Source organism: Dermacentor albipictus, chromosome 3 (assembly GCF_038994185.2).
Source record: "Dermacentor albipictus isolate Rhodes 1998 colony chromosome 3, USDA_Dalb.pri_finalv2, whole genome shotgun sequence".
In the NCBI taxonomy this organism is placed as follows: domain Eukaryota; kingdom Metazoa; phylum Arthropoda; class Arachnida; order Ixodida; family Ixodidae; genus Dermacentor; species Dermacentor albipictus.
In genome coordinates this window covers 2,651,768-2,664,575 of record NC_091823.1, presented here as the reverse complement: position 1 = coordinate 2,664,575, position 12,808 = coordinate 2,651,768, and the positions used below count along the sequence as shown (strand labels likewise).

Genomic DNA, 12,808 nt, shown 5'->3' with positions numbered 1-12,808 from the left:
CGGAAAGCGCCTTCTGCGCGGCAAGTTGGTGACCGTAGGGGTTGCCGAACAAGTCCCGAAGCTTTTGCTTAAGCGAATCCCAACTGGTCAGCTCATCTTCGTGCGTCCGATACCAAACTCGAGGTGTGCCACCGAGGTAAAAGACGACGTTGGCGAGCATGATAGTCGGGTCCCACCGGTTATTGCGGCTGACGTGTTCGTAAAGGCTGATCCAGTCCTCGACGTCTTCCCCATCTTTTGCCGAGAATACGCCAGGATCACGGGGAGCGGAGAGGGTGATGTAGGTCGTCGAAGTGGCAGCAGGTGGCGGAGCCGGTGGAGTCGGGTTGGCGTCGCCGGGAGCCATGAAGGTAGGCTCGACGTACCGTCCACTGCGAAGCTCCGTGACGAGGTACAGGGAACGTTCACCTCCACCAAATATGTTACGTAGAAAGACACCGAGGAAAAGCTATTTACAAGTATATTTACAAGGCAATACGCCGCAGTTGACCAAGAGGCAACAGCCCGCGCTAGCTTCCAATCGTCGTCTTCGTCTTCTTCCTGCTCGGCTCTTCATCATGGGGAATACTACCCCGTAGCAATATCTTTAGAACTCTTTCCAACTTTCTATCGACTTTATGAACATCCTATGTTTTTTTTTACTTTCTGTTAACGCATGTTACAAGAAAGTTGGTAGGCTGCGCTTTTACTTTTTAAAAGAAATATTACTAAAAAAAAAGAACTTCAAGGAAGTTGGTAGGCTGCGCTTTTACTTTTTTTAAGAAAGATTACTAAAAAAAAAACTTCAAGGAAGTTGGTAGGCTATGTTCTTACTTTTGTTTCCCTGTCTTTCTGTCTAGTTCTTCATCTTCTCAAGAAATTTTTTTAAAAGAAAACTTCAAAAAGTTTGCAGGCTCTGTTTGTAGTTTCGCTGGAAAAAAGTTTGTGTAAAGAAAGTTGGTTGGCGCTGTTTTTAGTTTTGTTTAATGAAAGTTATAACAATTGCATTTGCTCCATTTATTCGCTCATTTAACACTGCGATAAAGAACCATAACATACAAAATTGGTAACACAATATTTAGTACGAATACCAGAGTGTCATAGTGATAATTCGTTTCTACAGTTTAAAAGGAAGGAAGGAGACAATAATGTTTTGCTGCGCATGCACATAAAATCAGGAGAAGCAAAGGTAAAATTTATTAGCCTTCCCCAATGTAATTCTCTATTTATGACGTTTCTTATACTCGAAACCATATTTTTGTACATTATGATTGAACCCTTTACCTCTCCGATTGAGGCGGAGGCGTTACCACTGCTACAAATAAAACAGTGGTACTATTGAACTTCTTGGCGTAGGCTGTTAATTATTCTTCGCGACGCTTCTTTGGTTCTTTGATTTCGGCTTCTTAAGAAACCATTCGCAAAACTTGGCTGTCTAACAAATGCAGTACATGCGGTTGCTGTTAGAAGCGTCTTTCTTTTCATAACTGCGGGAGATGGTGTGTTGAGATTTGCGGTCGAAGAGATGTAGGACAGCACGAATCCCGTAAATGCTTGCTTGGGTGCACGACTGAATAATTGACGATTGTCAGTTGGCTGGGTAGGGAAAGTTGCGTACCTAGCACGGCCGTATCTCTTTGTTCGCGCGTGCGTGCAAAGAGTAAGGTTGTTGCACTTCGGCCGAAGCTCTATCTGCTGTAGCACACCGCCATCGCCTCGTTTGGTCTCACTAAGTAAAGTGCGGGAACATATTCTCGGAAACGCGACACTTGGCGACATAGGAAGCGTGTATGTTTGCAGTGATCATGAATTTGTACTCAGTAGGTGTCAAAGAAGCCCGTAGGTCGTCCGCCATTCCAAACAAACGGAGCTGCACGGGTGGAGCGCTGATTGGCTCGTCATCGAAAACTAAAATTCGCTGATGGTATGGTTTGAATCCCTGTATATCTTTTATAAATAAGGAAACCTACCCGCATAGTGTAAGCCCAACAAGTGGGGCCTAAATACATGCCCGCCTCCCAACTACGATTTGCTTTGAGTAACAAAAGCTAATCTCGAAGGCCGTGCTTTTGCAAACTGCATGCGCCTGCAGCGGATGCGAATCTTGGAGGCGAGATCCGCTTCGTTAACCGCAGTGCGGCGCTGCTGCAATGCTAGGCCAGGGGCATTGAGAGGGCCCACAGGTGCTCAGGAGGCCAGAGTAGATAGTAATTAAGAAGGTCCCGTAGGGGAACCTCAGAATAGCATCGCCGTCAATAACAGAAAAAGGAGGAAAACAAGAAAGAGAGCTCGCTATGCAATAGGCTACATCAACTTGCAATCAAATTAAAGTAGCAAGCATAGGCAAAGAATTATGGAATTTTGGGAGAACTTCAGAATGGCTTCACAGTAGGTAGGGATATGAATGATAACTTATTTCATCTTACTCAGTGTATTGAAATATCAATAGTTGAAAGCAGACCGTTATATGTGTCCATTTTAGAAATTACAGGAGCGTACGACAACGGAGACTACAACATTTTGTAGGATATTCTAGAATGGGGAGGCTTAGGCGACGATTGTCTACAGTTTTTGAGAGATAATTACGTATAAAATACCGTTTGCGTTGAATGGTAGGGACGAGGAGCGAGGAGAAAGTTGATATATACTAGGGACTGAGGCAAGGGTGCCCTTTATCTCCGCTGCTGTTTATGGTGTGCATGGTGAGGATGGAGAGGGCGCTAGGAGGAAGTCATATCGAGTTTAACCCCTCATACAAACCGGCGGGTACAGTAGTAGAGCTCCACCTTCCAGCCTTATTATGTGCGGACGACATTGTGTTGCCAGCTAACAACCAAAGTGATCTGCAACGTCTGGCTAATATTTGTGGACAGGAAGGCGAGAATTTGGGTTTGGAATTTAGTGTCAGAAAATCGGGTGTTACGGTATTCAATGAAAACAGTGAACAGACAGTGGCAGTGCAGGTCCAGGAATTATCTCGGGTAAGAAATATAAATTTTTATTTATTTTATTTTTATTTATTGATACTGCAATCCCCACCGGGATTTTAGCAGGGTGGGTTACAATACATGAGAAAATACAACATAATGGCAAACGAAATATATGTACATGCTTAGGTCACAATCAAGAAAGAATAAAAGAAAAATTAAGCAAAACATTTATCAAATGTGCAAATGAAATAGACGAACACTCAACGTATAAATCATATAGACAGTCACTATAATATAACCAATTATGTTTCAGCCATCAAGAAGGGATGCGAAAGTTGACAAAGAGTCTGCTTGAACGATACAGCTGCTGAGATTATTCCAGTCTCTGACTGTTCGTGGAAAAAATGAATACTTGAAAGAATCATTATGAGAACGAAAAGGTGTAATTGTTAGTTCATGTCTTTGGCGTGTCGAATAACCGGAAGAAAATGTAATCCATTCGCTAACGTCGACATTATAGTGCCCCTTAACTAATTGATATAAAAATTTTAGTCGCGATGAGCGGTTTCTATCGGATAACGGGATTAGGTTAGCGCGAGCTTGTAGTTCAGTGATTGAGCTACGTCGAAAGTTGTTATAAATGAACTGTACAGCTTTTTTTTGGACATTCTCTAGTTTCAGAATATTACCTTTTGTATAGGGGTCCCATATTATAGCAGCATAGTCTAAGACTGGGAGGACAATGGATGTGTATGCTAATCTTCTTACAGCAGGGGTAGCCAAAGTTAATGTTCTTCTTAAAAAGAATAACTTTCTATAAGCATTCGCTGTCACGTAGTGAATATGTTTGTTCCACCTAAGATTGTTTGAAATCCATAGCCCAAGATATTTGTATTCAGACACTTCAGACAAAAGCACATTGTTAAAATTATACGGAAACGATAAGGGCCTCTTCTTACGAGTGATCCGCATGAAAACGGTCTTGTCGAAATTTATACTCATCTGCCACCGCTTACACCAAGAAGCAACACGCTGAAAATTATTGTTTAACAATGCCTGATCAGATTGATCATTAACCTCCGTATATAGAACACAATCGTCCGCGTATAATTTTATTTTGACAGAGATGCCTTCTACCATGTCGTTGACATACATAAGAAAAAGGAGTGGCCCTAGGACCGAGCCCTGCGGGACACCCGATTTTACTGGTAACTGGTTAGATTGATGTCCTTTGAATGCAACAAACTGATGGCGATTGTTCAAATACGCTGATATCCAATTAACAAGTTGAGAGTTTTTAAGCAGACTATTTAATTTAAATAACAATTTACTGTGTGATACTTTGTCGAAAGCTTTGGAGAAGTCCATAAAAATTGCATCAATTTGTTTTACGTTATTTACAGATATGGCAAAATCATGGATAGTAGCAACTAGCTGTGTACAAGTTGAGTACCCTTTCCGAAATCCATGCTGGCATTTTGTTAAGATGTTATGTGTATCTAAAAAATCCACGATATGTTTATGTATTATGTGCTCTAATAATTTGCAAGTGTTAGAGGTTAAAGATACGGGGCGGTAATTCTTTATAGACTGTTTGGCACCTTGTTTATGAAGTGGTGTTACTCGGGCTGTTCTCCAGTCATTCGGGAGCTGACCTTCTTCCAAGGAACGTAAAAACACAATGTACAAGTATTTCGAAACCCATTCGGCATACCTTTTTAGGAAAGTGTTGGGTATATCGTCTGGGCCTGAACTTTTCTTTTCATCAAGTTTTAAAAGCATGTGGAATATACCCTGTTCGCTTATTGATACATCAGAAATAGGGGGCAAACAATTCTCAAACATAGGTAAGACACCATCATCACTAGTAAAAACTGAGTGGAAATGCTCATTAAATAAGTTAGCAATTTTTTCTTCATCATTCAAGTGAATGCCATCAACTTCAAAAACATCGCATTGGTAATGTTTCGGTGACACCTCTCGCCAAAATCTATCTGGAGACGCTGTGATGAATTTAGGCAATGATTCTTCATAGTAACGTTGTTTCTCAGTAGATAATTGGATCCGAAGTTTAGATGAAAGAGAGAGAAATTTCTGCCGTTGATCTGGTGAAGCACTGCTTGATTTTTTCATTTTATCTTTTAACCTCTTGAGCTGCCTTTTCAATCTCAGCGTCTCCCGAGAAATCCAGGGATTCTTTTTTCTTTTCTTAACAATAGTTGGTACATATTTTTCAATGCATTTATTAACAATACTCTTAAAGCGTTCCCATAGTTCCTGCACATCTACAATATTCTCTGAAAATGAATCTAAGCAAAACGAAAGCGTATCTATAATCGAAACATCATCAGCTCGGGAGAAATTGCGGAATCGGACAGCGCTGAAGCTGTCTTTCCAATTCATATTATCTATGGTTAGTAACACAGCCTCGTGATCCGATATACCGGGAAATACATCGCACTTAGTGCGACTACTTATGGTCCCACTTACAAAAAAGAGGTCCAGGATTGTTTCAGAATTACCCTGTATTCTAGTACAGGTATCCACTAACTGTAATAAATTAAAAGAAAAGACAATGTCCAGCATGGCCTCCCCTAAGTTATCGTTATCACTTTTGACCGACATCGTTTCCCAATCAATGCTTGGCAAGTTAAAATCTCCCGAGAGAATAATTCGGTCAGCGGGTTTCACATGCTCGCTCATGTATAGCTTCAAAGAATCCAAAACTTCAACACCAGAATTAGGAGGTCGGTACAGAGCAGCTATGACATATCGAATATTTTCATGGTAGGCCTTGCAAAATATGCATTCAACATCTGATAAATCAGGCATCTTTAAGAGCTTAATGTTATCCTTGAAAAGGATGGCTACACCTCCGCCCCTGCTACCTCTGTCTTTTCTGAATGCGCAATACCCAAGTGGAACGAACTCGCTATCATATATTTCTTCATTTAACCATGTCTCTGTCAATACAACGATATCTGGGTTATACGACAAAAGAATTCCCTCTAACTCTGAACGCTTGTTTATAATGCTCCTACAATTTACGTTAAGTATTCCTAAAGAGCCACGCCCGCGCTTAGTCTGTCAATTTTGAGAACTTGATTTCTTCAACTTGTAACGGCATTTTTTTTCAGCATCCCAACCAAACAAACTCCCGTTGATGCTCAACTTATCGTAATGCAGCTTTACTTTCATGTTTTTCTGCCTTTCTTCCTTAGAACTCTCCCATAAAAGCCTCCGTGTGTCACGTACTCGCTTAGAAAAGTCTTCAGATAGCGACAGTTCACTGCCCTTTAGTTTATGCGATGCTCTAAGCAGGGCATTCTTCTCTCGGTAGTCAAGAAATTTTAGAATCACTGGACGGGTTTTATTTTCGTCTTTTCTTCCGAGTCTATGACACCTTTCTATGCCTGTTACGTTAATGCCTAGTTTTTTACTAAAGACTTCATCTTTTACATTTCGTTCTAAGTCTTCTGAAGATTCAACTCTAGGTTCATGTAAGCCATAAATTATTAAGTTATTTCTCCTACTTCTGTTTTCTAGATCATCAACATGTTCACTAATGTTAGCAAGTTCTTCCTCGAGGTTCGTTATTGTTGTTTTGATGCTTTCTACGCTAGAGTTCAGTGCACTTAAACCACCCAATCGTCGCTCGATGTCATCAGTTCTTTCTGTTAATTTTGATAGGTTCCTTTGCATTTCATTCTGTGTTGCTTGCATATCATGTATAGTAGAAAGAATTTTACTTTGCCCATTTAATAGTTCTAGCAAGAGATCTTTTTCTGTTGGACCTGGATTTTCTTCTACGTCTCCGCAAACCAGAATATCTCTATGTCTCTGTCATGTCTCTGTCATGTCTCTGTAAATATCGCGGTATATGGATAACCGAAGAAAATAAATAAATAAATAAATAAATAAATAAATAAATATATATATATATATATATATATATATATATATATATATATACAAACACAGGAAAAAAACAATAAAAGTAAGGTGGAAGAGAAATGCAGCCATAAAGAAACACAGGGTGCTATGGGGATACAACAGGTACGAGGCGCTCCTGGGGTATGTTGAAACGTGTAATGGTTCCAGGACTTACTCTGCGGTTGTTTGCGTTTGTTTGCTTGAAATCAGGTGTAGAATCAGGACTCGATGGCAACCAAAGGTCAGTGGGACGCCTCGCATTGAGCGCTGATGGGAAGACTACAAATGAAGCTGTGCAGGGTGATATGGGGTGGAGAAGTTTTGAAGTGAGACAAGCTCAGAGTAAACTTGTATTATGAAGATCGACTGAGGAATATGGAAGGAAGTAAATGTCATGGGAGAGTGTTGAAGTATTTCTACAGGAAGAACAGTGGTTCGCAGTGGAGCAAAAGGACTAGGAAGCTTACCAGCAAGTATGCAACCTGTATGGTGACAATGTGGCAACAAAGAACATCAAGTGCAAAGTCAGGCTGAGATAATCTCATGGCCGGCGGCAGCGGGAAACAAACCTGCTATGAGTAACTACTTAAGAGAAAAATAACAAATCAGGCAAGAAAGAATTTAGGAGAGCTCAAGGGGAAGTTCTTTACGTTTTGAAGCGAGATTGCGATGCCTTAGGAGACGCACTTATAAAGCTAGATATCAGAAGGAAGAAGAAGCAGTACTTGCGGTCGCAAAGCTAGGGAAACGATGGCGCATGTTTTATTAGAATGTGAAGGTATCTGCCGAGTGGTCGATTAAGGCTCCTCTGGCCTCTTTGAAACCCATGGGTTCTGCGAGAGCTGGGTGAAAGTAAACATGCCCGCTATAGAGATTAGTAAGAAGCGATTCGATTGGTGGAAGAGAAATAGGGAAACGACACAGAACAGAGACGCACAAGAACAATCTTCCGAATAGGGGTTCAGAAAGATTTCTTACGGGTATTATTCATGTTTTTGTGCTTTTGGTTGCTTTTCTTTTTTCACATAGGCAGGACATTAGGCAATTTAATAACAAGAACTAAGTGGCGCAATCCACCACCTCGCTCCAAAAGGGATGCTCATAGCATCCATCCATCCATCCATCCATCCATCCATCCATCCATCCATCCATCCATCCATCCATCCATCCATCCATCCATCCATCCACCCACCCACCCATCCATCCATCCATCCATCCATCCATCCATCCATCCATCCATCCATCCATCCATCCATCCATCCATCCATCCATCCACCCACCCACCCACCCATCCATCCATCCGTCCGTCCGTCCGTCCGTCCGTCCGTCCGTCCGTCCGTCCGTCCGTCCGTCCGTCCGTCCGTCCGTCCGTCCGTCCGTCCATCCATCCGATCCGTCCATCCATCCATCCATCCGTCCATCCATCCATCCATCCATCCATCCATCCATCCATCCATCCATCCATCCATCCATCCTCCATCCATCCTCCGTCCGTCCGTCCGTTCATGCAACGTGGAACACGATGGCTGTGGCCGAGTGCTCGTTACAGTGAGGTGGTAGTTGAATTATATTTTAGGAGTGCTGACGGAAATGCGCTCCTTATCGTGTGCATTATTCATCGCAACACCTCCGGACTCGTGAAACGCCATTATTTCACCGTGTCTATGATGCGATGCCCAAGTGTCAACTGCGTCCTACTACAGCGCCTGTCCGAGCTGCCTTATCGCAATCTCTCGTGATAAGCCTGGTACTGGTGCTTAGAATCATAGTGCATTGGAAAAGTTGTTGAAGGTTGTGCTTTCGTGCAGCTGGGATTCCTCGGAAATTCTAGTGTTTGTGCCGGTAAAGCGTCCGTGCCACGGTACCAGTGAGACGAAAGAGCGTTTGTGGGCTACGTCTTGAAAGGCAAGCAAGTTTATCACTTGCGCGAATTCTTGTAGCTTTTGTTTCATGTAATGCGCTTTGTGTAACTAGAGCACGGCGCATTCTGAGGGCAGGTGGCCCATGTTGCTGTACACATTTAGCAAGCAGTTTCACGAAAGCTTCCTCTGATGTTACCGTGTGCTTTCATTCAGCTGTGAAGTATGCTACCCGGCCTGATTTCTATGACTTAACTGGCACAGAACTATGGAACACTGAAAGTTACGGGTTGTTCGGTAATTTTCTGGTAGGAAATGCTTTGTTATATAGGCATTCCTGCAAGTACAGTGCATGTGTAATGTATACGCCGATGTGTCATGGGCTTCGCGCGTTGGTAACCGATTGCTATGTTTGACGCTTGAGCAGATATCAGCTTGTATGATGACTGTTTCGCGTATACAGTTTAGTTTGAAGGCCCGCGTCGAGAGAACCTGCCTCTATTGTTTATGTTCTTGGGTGTCTTCTGATATTTGTCTTTTTACTACAGGACAGATACAAGCTGATATTACAGTGGCGAGGTTTCTTTTTAATCGAGACATTTCAATCAGACGTGGCCTTTACTATATATTTCTTTTATTGACAATACTGCTATCTCATTTGAGAGCGTGGCAGTCGGCTTATACAGTATACATATATATCGGTACGCATCTAGGTGGAGCAGTTCATTGAAAAACAGGAAAATAAAAAGAGAAGAATTGCCCAAGGACGGCAATATAAGAAGGAAGCTGAGTTTAGGAACAAGAATGCATGTTTTCACATGACAGTTAATTAACATGATACTAGCAGTGAAGAACATGTAAGTAACCAGTTATACTGAAATAGGAGCAAACTGAAAGATAACACTTAACGCGTCACAAACATTTAAAGTTGTGTGAACAGATGCGCTTAAAGCATATAAACTTTGAGAGCGAGCAGAAACGAATTGAAAAGGAAAAAGAAAAATGGGACGTCAAAAGCGACACAACTCAAGATTGGTGACGATGATTCATGCGAAAATAAATGATTTTATTTCACACTGCAGGTTCTATTGTCAGGTAAATTTGGACAACGATTCGATGGCGGTTATAGCAGGATCAAGTCGGTTCCATTCAGCTACTGTGAGGGGGAAGAATGAATACTTAAACGTGTCGTTGTTGCATGTGTATTCTGTTAAAGTATACGCATGTTTCTTACGTGTCTTTAGAGCTTCATAAAATGAAATGTACCTGGACACATCTATCTTATAGTTATTTTTAGAAGCTGAAACAAGTCTTTCAGGCGAGCGTGTTTTGCTCTCGTAGATAATGTTTCCACTCCAGACTGCGTTAGAAGATTAGTCGGTGTGTCAGCGCGTTTATAGTTGTTGTGAATGAACCTTATAGCCTTTCTTTGTACTGTTTCTAATTTTTTTATGTTAGTCGTTGTATGAGGAAACCAGACTGTGTTTACATATTCGAGAACTGGCCTAACGAACATTGCGTAGGCCAGTAGCTTCGTTGACGTCGTAGGGAGCGCAAGGCTTCTTTTGAGGAAGAATAATTTGCGTAGTGCTCCTGCGGTGACCTTCGAAATATTCGAAAAAAACCTGAGGGCCTAGGGAAATGTAACTCCCAGGAATTTATCTTGTTCAACTTTAGTTAGTGGTGTGTTGTTAATCTCATACGTAAAGTTAGAAGATCTTGTTTTCCTTGTTACGGTCATGGCCACAGACTTTTTTTCCGTTAACTGACATCTGCCAATTAGCGCACCGAATAGCTAGAGTGTTGAGGGATGTATTAAGTGCGATGTGTTCGCTATAATTAGTTATTTCACTATAAATAATGCAGTCGTTGGTGAATGGTTTTATAATACAACCAATGTTAGCTGTGATCTCATTAATATAGATTAGGAAGAGTAATGGCCCATGAACTGAGCCTTGGGGAACTCCGGAAGTAACGGCGACAGTGTTAGATAGCATTTTTTCACAGATTACAAATTATTAAATTCTTTTATCCAGGCTGAAAGGACCGCTTCCGCAAGAACACTTTCAACTTTAGCGATTAGTTTGTTATGGCATACAGAATCAAATGCTTTAGATAGGTCAAGAAATTCATGTCAGTCTGGCCGTTGTGGTTGACAGTAAATGCAATATCGTGGACTAGTTCTGTTAGTTCGGGGACTGTTTATAAACCACTGCGAAAGCCATGTTGGTAGGAAGACAAGATGCCAATGTTCTCTTGAAAAACTGTTATGTGCTTTAAGATTATGTGCTCTAGAGGCTTACAGGATGTACTAGTTATTGAAATGGGCCTAAAATTTGAAATTTCTGCTGTCTCGCCTGATTTATGTCTAGGTATTATCTTTGCAATTTTCCAGTTGTTCAGTAGTTGTGAAGTCGTGAGTAACTTACGAAAAATTATGCCGGGGTATCTACTGCACCATTCCGCATACCTTTTCAGATAGTCGTTAGGTTTGTTGTCAGGACTGCTGCCTTTTTTAAGGGCAAGATTAAGCAGAAGATTAAGTATGCCAGCTTCCGTAATGTCTAATTTGCCAATACTTACACCGTCTGGTTAGAATGGGGGGAATAATGTTATTGTCTGTAGGAAATACTGATTAATCGAAAATCTTATATGCGTTGGCTTTCCCAGTTACTTCCTCTTGGCGTAAGTGGGACGCTTCTCTATAATTGGTGCGAAAGTGCCTCCAGAACCTTCCGGGATTTCTAGTAATAAAGCTCGTTAACGTTACATTAAAACAATATTCCTTAGCACGCTTGGCTGTAAGCTTCAATTCTGCGATGAAATTAGGAAGTTTCGTGACCCTAGATTCGTCTCCTCCTTTAATTTTTATTGTTCTACGCGATCTTTTCACACGGGGCTTTGCCTGAATCGGGTTATCTCGGGTTATCCAGGGGTTATTTTTTGCGGCCGCTTGGTTTTAGTAGGCCAGTAGTTTGGGACAAATTAGAGCACGATAGATTTGACCATAAGCCAAAGGGAAGTTACGTCAACAGAGGCATTGGAACCCATTTCGGAAAAAGGCTGGAAATCGTGATCAAGGTATGTTAATATGCTATTGTCATCAGCGTTTCGGAAGTCGGTTACTATGAACGCAGGAAAGTGGGAAGCAATACCAACAAGTGGTAATACGCATACTGGTACGTCATGATCTGATATGCCATGAATTACGTCAGTTCGTACATGGTTAATATCGAAATGATGGCGGATATGTGTTAGGTCAAGAATGTTTTTAGTTCCCTGCGAACGCGTTGGACGTGAAACGATCTGATGAAGATTGAAGGTTAACATAAGATCAAATAGTGCATCCGAGGCCGCTGATGACTGGCACATGTCATTCCAATTAATGTCAGAAAGATTAAAATCACCCATACGGGCCATGCGTGAACCATGGGAGTCACGTTGCATGCAGTCGTGAATGTACTGATAGACGCGTCACTCGAGCTCGGGCTCCGATAAACGCACCCTAAGACAACGTTTCTACCTTCGCAAAGCAATTTACAAAATTGCGCCTCAGCGTCTTTTATCTCAGGCAGAACGGTAAAGGAAAACATTTTTTTTGTTAATAACGCCACTCCGCCAGCACGTGTGGGACGGTCTTTTCGGATTACGGAATAATTTGGCGGCGTGAACTCATGATCAAGAGTGTAGAACGTGAGCCACCTTTCTGTTATAGCTGCTACATCAGGTTCATAAACATTTATCAAGTTTTGAAATGCGTAGGGTTTGTCGAATACGCTTCTAGCATTTACTGTGAAAAGTGTTAGTTCGCTGATTTTGCGCTTCGGCGAGTTACATCTGCGATTTTGTGTTTTCCGGTGATGTTCGCTGCTTTGCCGGCACGGCGATTTTCTGCCCCCTTTCTGAATCGCTTTTTTTTCAAGCGCCACCTTGTCATTCTGCTTGTTGATCCAAACATACAGGTGATTGTTAATGTATATAGTTAGTCGAAAACAAGCGAAACCTTTTCATTTTTTTCCCGATTTACTTTGGCGCTGTTACAAAGTTTTCTTCCGATATCCCGCACGCGTTTTGAAAAGTCTTCTGCAATAGATAGATGAGTGTCCT

General features: G+C 41.7%; 2 protein-coding genes across 10 annotated transcripts in view; one reads left to right on the top strand and one right to left on the bottom strand.

Annotated features, from left to right (window-relative positions):
- LOC135919931 (transient-receptor-potential-like protein) overlaps positions 1–12,808 on the top strand; it is a 397,285-nt gene that overhangs the window by 263,336 nt on the left and 121,141 nt on the right. The gene's annotated exons all lie outside the window — the stretch shown is intronic.
- LOC135919933 (proton channel OtopLc-like) overlaps positions 1–12,808 on the bottom strand; it is a 153,234-nt gene that overhangs the window by 139,597 nt on the left and 829 nt on the right. The gene's annotated exons all lie outside the window — the stretch shown is intronic.